A 14,227-nucleotide genomic window follows, 5' to 3' on the forward strand; every position below is an offset into this window, starting at 1 on the left:
TGTCAAAGGCCTGGTGGTAAATGTCGCGTGTGTCCGCGACAAGTCGTTCGTGGGGTCCACGGCGTAACGCAGAGAGCAAACTCTGGAGGGCGGCCTTGGAATCACAGAAGATATACCATTTCTGGGGCGGTTCCTGGTCGATAAATTTCATTGCTGCACACAGAGCTGTAAGTTCGACAGCCGTCGTCGATGTCAAGTGCGATGTCCGGAATTTTATTACTGTAGATTTTGCTGGGACAAATACTGCAGTTGCTGAACTGGATTGACCTTAGTAATTGACCTAGATAAACGTACCGCTTTACAGACTCTAGAGGCTGACTGGTGATCCTAAATTCTTGTTTCCTTGCCAGGCTATTGAACAATATTTTTGTCTTCTGCATATTAATCTTCAACCCCACTCTTACACTTTTTCGGTTAACGTCCTCAATCATTTGTTGTAATTCGTCCCCATTGCTGCTAAATAGGACGTCATCTGCTAACCGAAGGTTGCTGAGACATTCGCCGTTTATCCTCACTCCTAAGCCTTCCCAACCTAAGAGCTTGAATACTTCTTCCAACCATGCAGTGAATAGCATTGGAGATACTGCGTCTCTTTCCATGACGCCTTTCTTGATAGGTGACTTTCTACATTTCTTGTGGAGAACCGATGGAGCTGTGGAATCTTTGTAGATATTTTCCACGATATTCATGTGGGCCTCCTGTACTCCTTCATTACGCAATGTCATATGACTGCGGGTATCTCTACTGAATCAAATGTCTTTTCATAATCTATGAAAGCCATGTAGAGAGGTTTAATGTACTCCGCAGATTTCTTAATTACCGGATTGATGACATGGACGTGATCCATCGTATAGTATCCCGTCCTGAAGCCAGTCAGATCTCCTGGTTGAATGAAGTCAAGTGTTAATTGCCATGCTTCCATTGGAAATTATCTTGGTGAATATTTTATACTGTACTGAAAGCAAGCTAATGGGTATATAATTTTTTTCAGTTCTCTAATTTCTCCCTTTTTATGGATTAATATAATGTCGGCATTCTTCCAATTCTCTGGTACACTTGAAGTCGTGAGGCATTGCGTATTAATTAAGGGCCGCAAGCTTTCATGTCATGCTTGAAAGCATGACATCTCCTCCGTCTTTTATTAAATCGACTGTTCTTCCATCTTCTCCAGCAGCTTTTCCCCGGCTCAATCAATATACTTCAATGCATGTTTGACTCTATCTCTTATAACCTGGAGTTTTCCGCGCCTCTTACGAACAAAGTTTAGATGTCCGCAGAGCTTGCATGAGAAACAGCGCAAGTCCCTCGCCTATAGAGTTAGTAGCGATAGTGCATCCTTTTTGTTAGTCGGGCCTTCAACAAAATCAGCCAGCAACGCTTTATTTTTCTTTTGTAATATTGCAGTTGATTCGAATGCCCTGGAATATTATGCTACGATGAAGACACATGTTCCCATTGCATCAGCAATGCAATAAAAAGCATCAACTGCCGTTAGGGTTACATCTAGTGCAGCGTATGCACCGACCTGTCACTGTCAGCTTTGTAGCCCGGAAAACGCTGACACCAGTAAATTGTGACACTTTATTTCCGCTGATATTTTTTCCTGCCATCTCGCTCTGGCGTGACAGCAATTAAAGCCGCATCTTCCGGTTTATATTCATTAGCATAGGATGTTCATAAGCGCTGAGTCATCATACTTCTAGCGCTCTTGCTTCTTAAAGAGATATTAAGGAGTTCTGAAGGGATTCGTGTATTTTTATCTTCACATTAGCCTTTTAGCAGAAAATACCACATCTGCAGAAAGCTACACCACCGTATTATTGGAACAAAGAATTTTAATATAGCCTTATATTGGGGCCACTCTCCTTAAGAGCCTCGACACGAGTATAATTATGCATTCACGCATATTTCACGGGGTGAAACCTTTAGTCGCGTATAGTCTTTATCTGTTCCTTATTTACGTAGTAAGACCTCTCTTTAGTGCCCGAGTGGAGGAGCTGCACATTGCCGTCTAACTTACACATGCGCCGTAGCTGACCAACGCCTCAAAGATAAAATGGCTTTTACTTGGCTTCCACTACAACTCTTTAAAACGAAGCTTTCTCTTCCTTCTACTTACCGCGGCGGCTGCTTCTGCTCCTGTCTGGCACGCCGCGCCATTGCTCGGTTACAGCGTGTATTTACATGCCAGGAGTGCGGCAATAAAGAAAAGCAACGTGATAAACTCGTTTGGACCTCTCTATCGCGTCGCGTCAGTGCCCTCTGGAGCTCCCTGGGCGTCGCCAAAATACCCTTTTGACTGCAGCAATTATCCGTCATCCCCTCGCAAAGGAATTGTAGGAGCGGCGGAACAGTCGAGAGAAGAGGTAGAGACAATGGTAGGGAGGAGGTAAAGAGAGAAGGCGGGTAGAACCTCGGCAGTAACGAAGCGGGTGAAGAATAGCCTCGCTACTCTTCGGTGGTGAGAGCTGGCATGCATGTCATACCCGCAATGTGCTCTCATGATCAGATTGTGGGTTTTGTGCGTAACTCACCGTTATTTACATAGAGCTTAACGCTTCTGATATGATGCGATGTGCCATGTAAGGAAAATGGCAGTGCTAGCCTTATTGCAAGCTATGAACAACAGCGCGCTAGTACGCCTCAATCAACACCTCTCGTAGTGTGTTCGGTGTACTTAGTAGACAAACGGGATTGGGTGCACGCAAAGTATCCTTCAGAACATGAACTCATCATTCCCGTATTTCACCAAAAGCTGTAGAAGTTTACCATTCTCCGTCAACATCAACGCAAATATTTGTTAATCGACGCAAACAGCACAGAAAGCTTCGCTTACATATAGAGTCGCACAGCCAGTGTGATCAGCATAATTTTTATCTTAGTTTCCTCGCATCCTCCAAAATCGGATTTTTTTTTATTGCGACAGCAATTCCGCGATCACTGCAGGTGCATTTCTACCGTCGTCGTCGCCGTGATGTTCCGTATAAAGTCCATGGGCGATAAAATCGTCTCCACGCGCCGTATGCTCTGTGTGCGAGTGAAATCGTGCGAGGGTGGGCCGGCCATTGCGGGTCAATCTCGCGTACTCAAGAGCGCGAAGCGGGAAGGACGCGCTATGTCTTCCATTCGCGCACAACGCTGCGGCGGGAGGGGGGGGGGGGGGTGCGCTTTACTCCACACCGCCCGAGGGATCGCGCGCGACCGCCGGGCCCCAAGGCTCCGGGAGGAGGGTAGAGAGGGGGGAGGCCGCGTACTATGCCGCGCGCTTCCGCCCGGGTGGCTGTACCTTGAACGCCTTCTGCGGCGGCGACAGCCCTTCCTCCCTGCGCTTTTTTTGCGGCTTAGTTTGCGTTGATGCGAGCGGCGGGAAGGTCAATTCGCTTTCTGCTCCTTTCCGCGCTTATTCAGAACGCTCCTTCCGCAGCGTTCTGACAGCGATTTTCCGCAGTCAACGAGTGAGATGAGTTCATGTTTGCTTGTGCGCGCGCGACAGCATGCTTGTCAATTAAGTTAAAATGCCTACGTTTCCCAGCCGCCGCCGCTGCAAATGAATCCCGCTTCATCATGCTTAGCAGCGTGACGCCGAAACTACTACATCACCATGGCGGATCGCCTTTCTTTAAGCGCTCTTTATTCCGGCCTGGCCATGGCTCTTCACGTGTCAGCTGTTGCTGCGTCTCTACTTACCACTGTGTAAGCACATATCAGTGTCTCTATTTCATCTGCTTATAAGCTGATTGCCGTAAACATGTTTTAGGTAAACTAGGCCTTAGAAATTAAATGATTTCAATCCAGGAGCGTACCTTCGCACTTCGTTAAAGCACGCAGTTTCCTTCTACACAGGCGCCATAATTGTGAATTGGCGTCAGTGTGAATTCATGTTTGGTCAAAGTTTTACATGCCGAAAGTGGCGGATTCAATAAATGAAGTAGAATCAAGACCCAGAAATTATTCCTTGTTAGTGGTTGTGCCTCATCGCGTGTTGTTGGCCATGCTGTTTTTGATTGCGATCGTTTCTTCGTCTGGGGCTGCAACTTACTATATCCCTGAAGCACGCTCGCACTCTAACTTGTCTTTCTCTTTTCTTTTCTTGATCTGCGATACAGAACTTGTTGAAAGTATCCATCTTTTTGGTGACGTCATGTCAGCGTGCAAGTATCTGCTGCTAGTGCATTTCGCTACATTATTATCATTCTCACTGAAGCACGCACTTCTAGTTCTAGGATGTCCTTGTCAATGAAATGTACAATATCTAACTCCGATTTGTTCATCCTTACCAACGTACTCATCCTATAATGAAGGTTTCCTGGGTCCATCTAGATGAACCGCTGCAATGAATTCATCAACATAATCAGCCTATATTTAGGTCCACAGCAGGACGAAGGCATCTCTCTGCGATGTCCAATTACCCCTATCTTGCGCTAGCTGATTCCAACTTGAAGCTGCAAATTTCCTAACTTCCTCACCCCACCTAGTTTTCTGCCCTCTGAGACTTCACTTCCCTTCCCTTGGTATCCATTTTTTAACCATAATGATCCCCCGGTTATCCATCCTACGCATTACATGGCCTGCCCAGCTCCATTTTCCCCTCTTAATGTCAACTAGAATATCGGCTATCCCCGTTTGCTCTCTGATCCACTCCGCTCTCTTCCTGTATCCTAATGTTTGGCCTAACATGTTTCAATCCATTGCTCTTTGCGCGGTCCTTAACTTGTTCTAGAGCTTTGTTAGCCTCAAAGTTCGTGTCCCATTTGTTAGCACCAGTAAAATGCAATTATTGTACACTTTTTATTTCCACGATAGTGGTAAGATCGCTGTCAGGATTTGACGATACCTTCCGTATGCACTCTAACCTAATTTTATTCTTCTGTATATTTCCTTCTCATGATCAGGATCTCCTGTCAATTATTCACCTAGATAAACGTACTCCTTTACAGACTCCCGAGGCTGACTGTTCTTGTTCCCTTGCGAAGATAGTGAACATTATCTTTCTCTTGTGTATATTAACCTTCAAACCCACTCTTGCACTTTCTCAGTTAAGGTCTTCAATCATTTGTTGCAATTAATATCCAGTGTTGCTGACCAGGACAATGTCATCTGGAAACCTAAAGTTGCTGAGATATTCGCCATTGATCTAAATTCACTGCTGAGACTTCCCAGTCCAAGAGCTTCAACACTTATTCTAAGCATGCAGGGAATAGCATTGGAAAGATTATGTTTCCTTGCCTTATTCCTTTCTTCATAGGTAATTTTCTAGTTTTCTTGTGGAGAACCAATGTATAGTTCCGGAACCATTGTAGATATTTCCCACGATGTTCACGTATAGTGTAATCCTTGATTACGCAATGCCCCTATGACTGCTGGTATCACTGCTGAATCAAATTCCGTTTCATAACCTATGAAAGCCGTATAGACAGGTTTATTGCACTCCACAGATTTCTCGATACCATCTGGCTGACCGAAAAGATCTCGAAGCTTCTGCTCGCAATGGTCCCAGCTTGTGACCTCCGCTTCATGCATGTCGTACCGCACGCGACCTGTGCTTTGCAGGTAAAATAGAAGGTTTGCCAGCATCAACGTCGGGTACCAGCGGTTGGAGGCACTGACACGTTCGGACCAGTTCAACCAGTCGTCTACGTCGACATTGCCAGTTTCGGTAAACGTACCGGGGTCACGAACTTGCGTTAAGATGACCGATGGTATTGCAGACGGCGAGTAAACTACAGATGACTCACGTTGATTGTCCAGTAGTCCAGTCTACGTCGTCATTGCCTTCGGTCGCACGAGGAGTCCACTGCGGAGTTCCGTGGTGTCGTGGCGTTACCCAGCACATCCACCAAATTGTAACAAACGAGAGGTAAAATATGTATATTTAGGAAGCCTATGTATATATACGCGTGCAACAGGCTATATGGCGAAATGCTCACACGAGCTAAGGCGCGCCTTCATCGTCTTCCTTTCGCTGCGTCCTCGTGCGTGCGCTTGGGTAACGGTCCCATGACAATATAAATGAGCATTGAAAAATACAAATAATTTTGCTTTTAGACTTTATAAACAATTAAAAAAACAATGTCCGACGATTACGATACACCCTAATGCGAAATATGAGCGCAGCTGTATATGTGTTGTCATTTGGCGATATATTGAGGCCAATAATTTCAGACCATAATCACCGCACCGACTGGCAGTGGGCCAGTGCCATCAGCGCCTTCGCAGAGGGAGGGGCAGTACGGGAACGCTGGGCAAATGAGCGTGCGAGCAATGGCACGAGTGCGTTCGTTCGGTTACGGCGAGGAACGCCGACGAGCCAGTTGTGGAAGACGACGACGAACGCGAGAGCAATGGCACGAGCGCGTTCATGTGGTTACGGCGAGGAACGCCAACGAGCCAGTTGTTGAAGAAGATGACGACGACGACGAACGCGCGAGCAATGGCAAGAGCGCGTTCGTGCGGTTACAGCGAGGAACGCCGACGAGCCAGTTGTGGAAGAAGACGACGACGAACGCACGAGCAATAGCACGAGCGCGTTCGTGTGGTTAAGGCGAGGACCACCGATGAGCCAGTTGTGGAAGAAGACGACGACGAACGCGCGAGCAATGGCGCGAGCGCGTTCGTGTGGTTACGGCGAGGAACGCCGACGAGCCAGTTGTGGAAGAATATGACGACAACGAACGTGCGAGTAGTGGCACGAGCGTGTTCGTGCGGTTACGGCGAGGAACGCCGACGAGCCAGTTGTAGAAGAAGACGACGACGAACGCGCGAGCAATGGCACGAGTGCGTTCATGCGGTTACGCCGAAGGACGCCGACGCTCAACCCAGGAACGGGCGCCTAAGAGCTGCGCTCTAATAGTGTCTAGGCGAATGTTTCAAGTGCGCTGTATTTAATCGTTATTATCCGGAGCTTCCCTCCCTCACAAGTTAAGGACCGCACAAAGAGCGATGGAACGAAAAATCTTAGGACTAACTTAAGAGACAGGAAGAGAGCGGTGTGGATCAGAGAACAAACGGGGATAGCCGATATTCTAGCTGACATTAAGCGGAAGAAATGGAGCTGGGCAGGCCATGTAATGCGTAGGATGGATAACCGGTGGACCATTAGGGTTACAGAATGGATACCAAGAGAAGGGAAGCGCCGTTGAGGTCGGCAGAAAACCAGATGGGATGATGAAGTTAGGAAATTTGCAGGCGCAAGTTGGAATACGCTAGCGCAAGACAGGGGTAATTGGAGATCGCAGGGCGAGGCCTTCGTCCTGCAGTGGACATAAAATATAGGCTGCTGCTGCTACTGACACTATAGTCATGACATAAATGTCATGACTAGTGTGTCATGTAGGTCATGAAAATGACCCAGCGAAAAAGAATAACACTCAAAACCACTGGAATGGGTTCGGACGTGGATACTAAGTGAAGGAAACACTCAATGATGATGGTAGAAGTCATAGTCATGAGCATGACACAGCAAAAATGACAATGACGCACCGAAAAATTGCATAGCCTGTTAATTTGGCTGCAATGCCAATTTCTTGGAGTGCCAAAACGTCGGGTTTTTCTTGCGAATCTTGAATTGCTAATTCTAGGGCTCGACGTTTTTGTTTGAACCCTCTGCAGTTCCATTGCCATAAAATTATAGGTGCTCCAGCCATCACGAACGCCTGTGAGGATCTAGCCGCGCCGCGCCGACGCTGTGCGATCTGATTGGTCCCCCTGCCGGGTGTCGAGCATCTGACTTTGACATCGAAGCTTCAGATGAGTCATTGTCTCCCGACAGATGCAAGGGATTTGCGGGCGGCTTACGTGCCATGTCAAGGCCTGTATGGGTAGCAAGTGCCTGCACTGTCGTGCTCAGGATAACAATGTTTTCCGCTTGTTGCTTAATTTGCTCGGTTAAATTGCTCATGTTATTTAGAATGTGCTCAAATGCGGTTTCTGGTTGAGCTACACGCGCATCCATCCCTTCCGATTTACCTATCTTATCACCTGTTGATTCTGTTGGGCCAGCTGCTTTCCGCTTTTCGCCTTTAGTTACGTCAGTTTCCATATTTTCTGCCTCACTCGGAGCGCAAACCACTGGTCTGTTCGCACAGAGATTCTGCGAGGTACTAATTGGGGTTGGTTTGTTTTCGAGTTGTCGAATTTTATCATTAGCGGCAGTCAATTGTTGTTTTAGAAATTTTATCTGCTCTGCCAGCTCCCTCACCTGTTGGTCCTGTTGCTGTTGTGGCTTGCTTTGCTGGGGCCTTGTGGGGGTGCCGTCTTCTCGGGCAGCTTGGCTGATCTTGTAGCCGGAACGTTCTTCCCTTGTCTGCGTCGTTGTCCGTCCGTTTCGTGACTGCTGCTCGGGCGGTGTCTCCAATGAGGTGGTCACTTGCGGTGTTGTTTTGTCGCGAAGGTTAGGTTTACCGCTTCCCCAGGCTACGTGCTTGGCAGGTTCGTCTTGCTGGGAGGTGTTTCCTCCGGAGGTGGACTGGTCAATCTCTCTGCTGTGCAGAGGAGGGAATGACTCGGAGCGGTCTCGAAAGACGCCTTGGGTTCGCCCTCTTGAGTGGGAACGCCTGGTCTCTCCGGTGGTCTGGGTGTCGCTTTGTGACGTCGTTTTCTTGTTCTGTTTTGGTTGTATGAAGCGCCTTTTGCAGTTTCGACTACCCGTTGGGTGTGTCCCATGACAAACGACGCAGAGTGGGATGCACGTCGGTTTCTCTCCTTCCGGTGGAGGTGAGTGCTCTTCCCCGCACCTTCGGCATCTGGGGATTTCTGGTCGGGGTTGTGGACATACGTCGGAGCGATGTCCTAATTTCCGACAATTGAAGCAAGCTTCCGGCCTCTCCCTGAAGGGGTACACGTTTAGAGTGAAACACCGATAACGTATCAAGGACGCTAAGTCTCGGCCGGCGAAGGTGATCACAAAGTGTTTTCAATTACCGAGTCTTCTTGCATTCACAATAGGTAATTGCGGGTTCTTGTTTGCTATTTCATCGTGAATGGCTTGGTCCGTTTCGTTAGTATAGGCTCTGTAGACCAGTCCCCGTATGGAGTCGTCCGGAGCCGGTACGTACGCCGATACTGGTATGTCGATGTTATGCTCTTCACAGCGTAAAGATTCAAGAGTCCGGTAAGCGTCCGCCCGCGTTCTATCGGGTGTACTAATGGTGATGGTGTTTTTGATCGGGTGCACTCTCACCTGGTCGGCTTGCTCGGCTTGCGCCTGGTTGATTTTGGATGTCGCGTAGATCGCCTCCAAGAGTGCGATAAGTCCAATGTTGGTCAGATTCACGGCACACTTGGGTCGCAACACAATTTTATAGTCCTCCTCGGGCAGTCGAGGCATGGGCTTCCGTCGCGGTAGCTGCGGCGGACGCGACTTATTCTTAGAGGCAGCCGAAGCACCGGCGAGGCCTAGTTCCTCGGTCAGCTCGGTGGGGTCGGTTTTCTTGCGACCGAAGCGCTTTTGGAGGTCTAGCGGGTCGGCCGGACATTTCGGGTGCTGCCACGTACCATCACGTAGCTCCGCGGGGTCGATTTCTTCGCCTTCGACGGTGTAACTCATCACTGCTTGCTCGGAGACACTGGCTGCGTCGAGCGGGCTAGCAACGGCGTCTCCGTTGTCGCGCTAGGCCTGGGTTCGGCGTAGCTGTGAGGTGGCGTGGCGCCTACCGAAAACGGCGAAAATCGCCGAAGAATCTTGGTGCCGGTTCCTCCAAATGGTCCGTATGGGTGTCGGAACACACAAGGAAAGTCCTTAGTAAATTTGGTGAAGCTGCGTGAGCCGGTTGCGGAAAAAGATCGAAAAGGTGCGGACTGCATGTGAGTTGGCTCTCGTAGGGAGCGGACGCATCTCACATGCAGGCCGCGGATGGAAAGTTTCCAGTCCTCACGTCCTCACGGGCACCAAACCTTTCCAGCCGAGGCACAGGATGAGCTGCCGCGGTACTTCCTGGTGCCAGTTGACTACCCGCTGTCGCAGATGAAGAACTTGGATGGATCGAACCAACTTTTCCTCATGTACAGCACGGCAGTACCCTCAATCGTTTCGGTGGAACGGCTCTTCAACATTACCATCGAAGTGCTGACGAAAAAATCACCAGCCCTTCCCCTGTCGAGAAAATGGGGGTAAGCGATGCTTGTGGCAAGACCACGCTGTCGCAGGCGTTCTGCTTCGTTTGGCCGAAACTCAGGGTCGGCGGCTCTTCGCTGACGTTTGGCCTCAACATGACGCTTCCGCAACTCGGGGTCAGTGTTGCGAGGTTTGGCTATATATAGCCAAATTGGGCTATGGGAAAACATTTTGGCCTCGACTTGGACGAGTTGGCTATGTGGCTATTTTTGGGCTACTGAAAATCTGCGACTTGGCTGTGTTTGGGCTATAAGTGGCGCCTTAATCCACGCTCCAGAGGTGACTCTGATCGGGTAGAAGCAAATCTCGAGAGCCGGCCGCGTGGCTGTGCGTGTGTGCGTGCGCCCAATGACCCCCCCCCCCCCCCTCCCGCCTTTCCTTCCTCTCTGCGCCGTTGTCTGAGCCGGTGGCTAAGCTTTTTGATGCACCTACACTTACACCCTGCTTGAGCACTAGGCACACAATCCGCGGGCATCGGGATGAACCTGGGAGTAGGGGATTTTTCACAGTACACTGTACGAACATGGCTATGATCAGGAAGGGAGTGCAATACCATAGGGTCGGGGCAGTCGGGCGATCGTGGTGTCGACATGAAAGAAAGGAAGCACGGGTGGGTGACACGCTCCAGTGTGTTCATAGCCATGTCTTCCGGATAAAGTATCGCGCCGGGCTCAGCTTTCGACCTACTCCACGTCTATGGCGCGAAGCTTTACTGCCATTTTCCTTTTCCTACTAGATAAATTTTTCTTTGGGCTTAGACTCTAGATTCATTTCGATAGGTTGGACATAAAATCGGATCCTCCTCAGAGAGGAGAATCCAAACATGGGGAAGTGGGCCAAGTATGCGAGAACGTATAAAAAATAATGGGAGCAAGACCCCAAGCCAAAGGTGGGTTCTGGTGCTTTTACTTCTAGATGGTTTGCCCGTAACGTCATGGATGCAGATACTCATTCTGCTAACATCGAAACATGTTTGCCACGCTGAATCAGTGCACCAGGTCACATGAACTTCACCCATCGTGTTAGCTTAGTTTGTGAGGTGTCGCGCTGCCGCCTAAAGGACGCGGGTATGATTCCCGGCCACGGCGGCCGCATTTCGATCAAGGCGAAATGCAGAAACATCCGTATACTTCGGTGTAGCTTAAAGAACCCGAGGTGGTCAAAATTATTCCGGAGTCCCCCACTGCGTCATGCCTCCCAATCATATCGTGGTTTTGGCACGTAAAACCCCAGCAATAATTAGAGTTTTAGAATATGGGCCTCAAACGTATTGGGGCCCCAAAGAAATAGCTTCGAAGCCATTGCGCATGCGCAAGACGGGAACTGCGTTTGGGTTTTGCGTCGGGCACGCTATTTCAACGATTTAGTGGGAGCCCCAAAAGCTGCCCGAAAAGCTTTCGTCAACAAACATGGCGGCGCCCATCGAGGCGACGGCTCTAACCTAGCACAAAACTGGGTTGGATTCGCGGTAATGCGTGAAGTTAGTAAGCTAGAAGAAGTGATTGCGGTTATCGCTTTCTCTCAACTAACATGTTTAATGAAGATTAGTTCATTATATGCCGCTGATTCCGAATTCAATTGTCGATTTCATGGCTCGTAGGGCTATCAGGGATTGACTTGGCTGGCTGAAGGTGCGTAAAGTTGGTTAATCAAAACTAAGCGCAACAAGTTGCAGGCTGCTAATAAAACAAGTTCTAAATTGTAATTAAAGGCGAAAACACGAAAGTCTCAATTACTTTCCTCATCCATAAATGGTATCTTTCATTTTATTATTTATAGCTGCTTTTCTTTGACGCCTTAGGGACGCTGCAAATGCAACAGTCCTATTCCAAAACTCTTCATTCCTGCATGCCCCAACGCTAACACCCGCAAAGCTCATAGGGGCCCCAAACTTTAGGGGCCCCTATTCTAAAACTTTATTACCCATCAACATAATTTGCTTTTTGACAGTAACCGGCTTTCACAGCATTACCACTGTTATCAATTTGTTGTTTACCATTGCTCTTTGTGCGCCGTCGCGTCTTTTACCCCTTAGAGCGAGTTAGTTCGGGACGTGCTCGTCGCCGAGAACGACTGCGCGCTTCTTACACTCGTGTGCCGGTTCGCGCAGTAATCTTTTAAAGCTGCGCTTACGCCGATTCAGACAGTGAGTGGCATCTGTTGCCTGTCCTTTTTCTTAATGCATGTTCTTGCCGTGCTAGAGACCTAAGATGGCGGCTAGGTGGATGTAAAACACTATATAAGTAGTGTGTGTCTCAGCTAATCCGGGTCGAGCTAAATGAAAAACAAAAACAGAAAAATGAGAAAACAAGATAGGACAATGAGACAAATAACGCGAGATATCATAGCGCGAAAGACTTCCTTTAGCTCATCAAAAAAGAAGCCGTGACCACGTCACAGATCGCTGGACAGATGAACAAAAGCTAGGCAGAGATAACGTGAGAGATCGCTGACGCTGAACATTATTTTGTGTTCACGACAGCTAAACAGCAGAGTTCGTAGCTAATATTACTGTAAATAACAAAAAATTATAACTTAGTACTATCTGTCATACAATAAAAGCACCGATTTTACCCTCTGCAACGATTCACTGGAACTTAAGAGCTTCCGGGGCCAACCAAGAAGTGGTCTGTGCAAGCATGATGTCGCTGTTTTTGATGTAAAGGGCCGACCGTCATGGGGGCACGGACATTTTGTTACGACGGGGTCTGCAAAAAAGGATTGCCGTAGTGGAATGTGAAAATGTGTACACAAATAAAATTGAAAATAAAAATGGCTATATTTGGCTGCGAAATATTTTGCACTTTTTTTTCTGTTTGGCTACACTTGGGCTACAAGTTCTCTAGCTTTTGGCTACGCCGCCTCGTCGGACCTGGCAACACTGCTCGGGGTCCGCCGCTCTTCGCTGACGTTTCGCCTGGGCTTCGGAAGCTCTCTCGCTAAAATCGGCGCGTTGATGACGAGCCATTTCCCGAGCCAGTTCGCGGCGCCGTCGCTTAAACGCAACCTGTTCCTCGGCGAAACGCACCCCGCACAGCTTTCCCATCAGGACGCCAAAACTGATCTGAGGCGGGGGAAGCCAGGCGGAGCGTACGCCAAGCCCCTTTCCTTTCCCTCCCCGTGACACACCAAATGACCCTGATTGGTCGAGCGCGTCACGTGATCTGGCCCCCACACAGCTTTCCCCGCACGAGCTCTACTCTGGGAGCGGAGCTGAAATGTGCGGCCCCGGTATGAGCCCCACGGGATTTCTTTCTTTCTTTCTTTCTTTCTTTCTTTCTTTCTTTCTTTCTTTCTTTCTTTCTTGTCCCTGGCTCATATGCGCATATTCAATGCGGTATGTGCCACACGTGATTTTATTATCGTTAATTGTGGCGTAACTGACGAGCGTGTAATGTTATTGATGTCATGACCTATCAGTCATATTAGTCATACATTCGTACCTTTCCATGCCAATTTTGGTATATACCAAGGGAACGAGACGCGAGTTTTGGACACGTTTTTTATAGGGTTTTAGCGTGACACCACCACCGCTGCCGACCGTTGGGAGGCAATGCAAGCTTCGCTTGAAAAACAGATTCGTCTGTCAGGCACCAACATCGAGATGCAACTCTTGCTGAGTTCAAACAAGGGACTTAACTAAGTTGCGAATATCTATTCTGGGCATTTATTTTCCCACTCATACTGCAATATTGAATTAGCATTCATTAAACGTCTATTTATTGTTTCGTTCGATGTGGTTTCTTGTTCAAGAAATTTAAATATATTGGCGCATGTGAGTAACTTTCCATTTGCACATCTGAAGCGCAGTATCCTGACTGAGCATTTGAAGACAGAAGTGGAAAGTGCCATATGTTTTGCACTTGTAACGAGCACTAAAATTGCAGTTAGACTTGTCTGGAGTATGTCTGGTGCTCCCTGAAAAAATTCTTATAGGAGCACTTCTTTGGATTCTTTTTGTCTCCAGATAATTTGCTGTCGGCGATGTTCAAAATCTTCTTCTTTTCTTCTTTCTGGGGTTTTACGTGCCAAAACCAGTTCAGATTATGAGGCACGCCGTATTGGAGGGCTCCGGATTAATGTTGACCACCTGGGGTTCTTTAACGTGCGCTACAA

This window comes from Dermacentor silvarum, chromosome 2 (genome assembly GCF_013339745.2).
Source record: "Dermacentor silvarum isolate Dsil-2018 chromosome 2, BIME_Dsil_1.4, whole genome shotgun sequence".
Lineage (NCBI taxonomy): Eukaryota > Metazoa > Arthropoda > Arachnida > Ixodida > Ixodidae > Dermacentor > Dermacentor silvarum.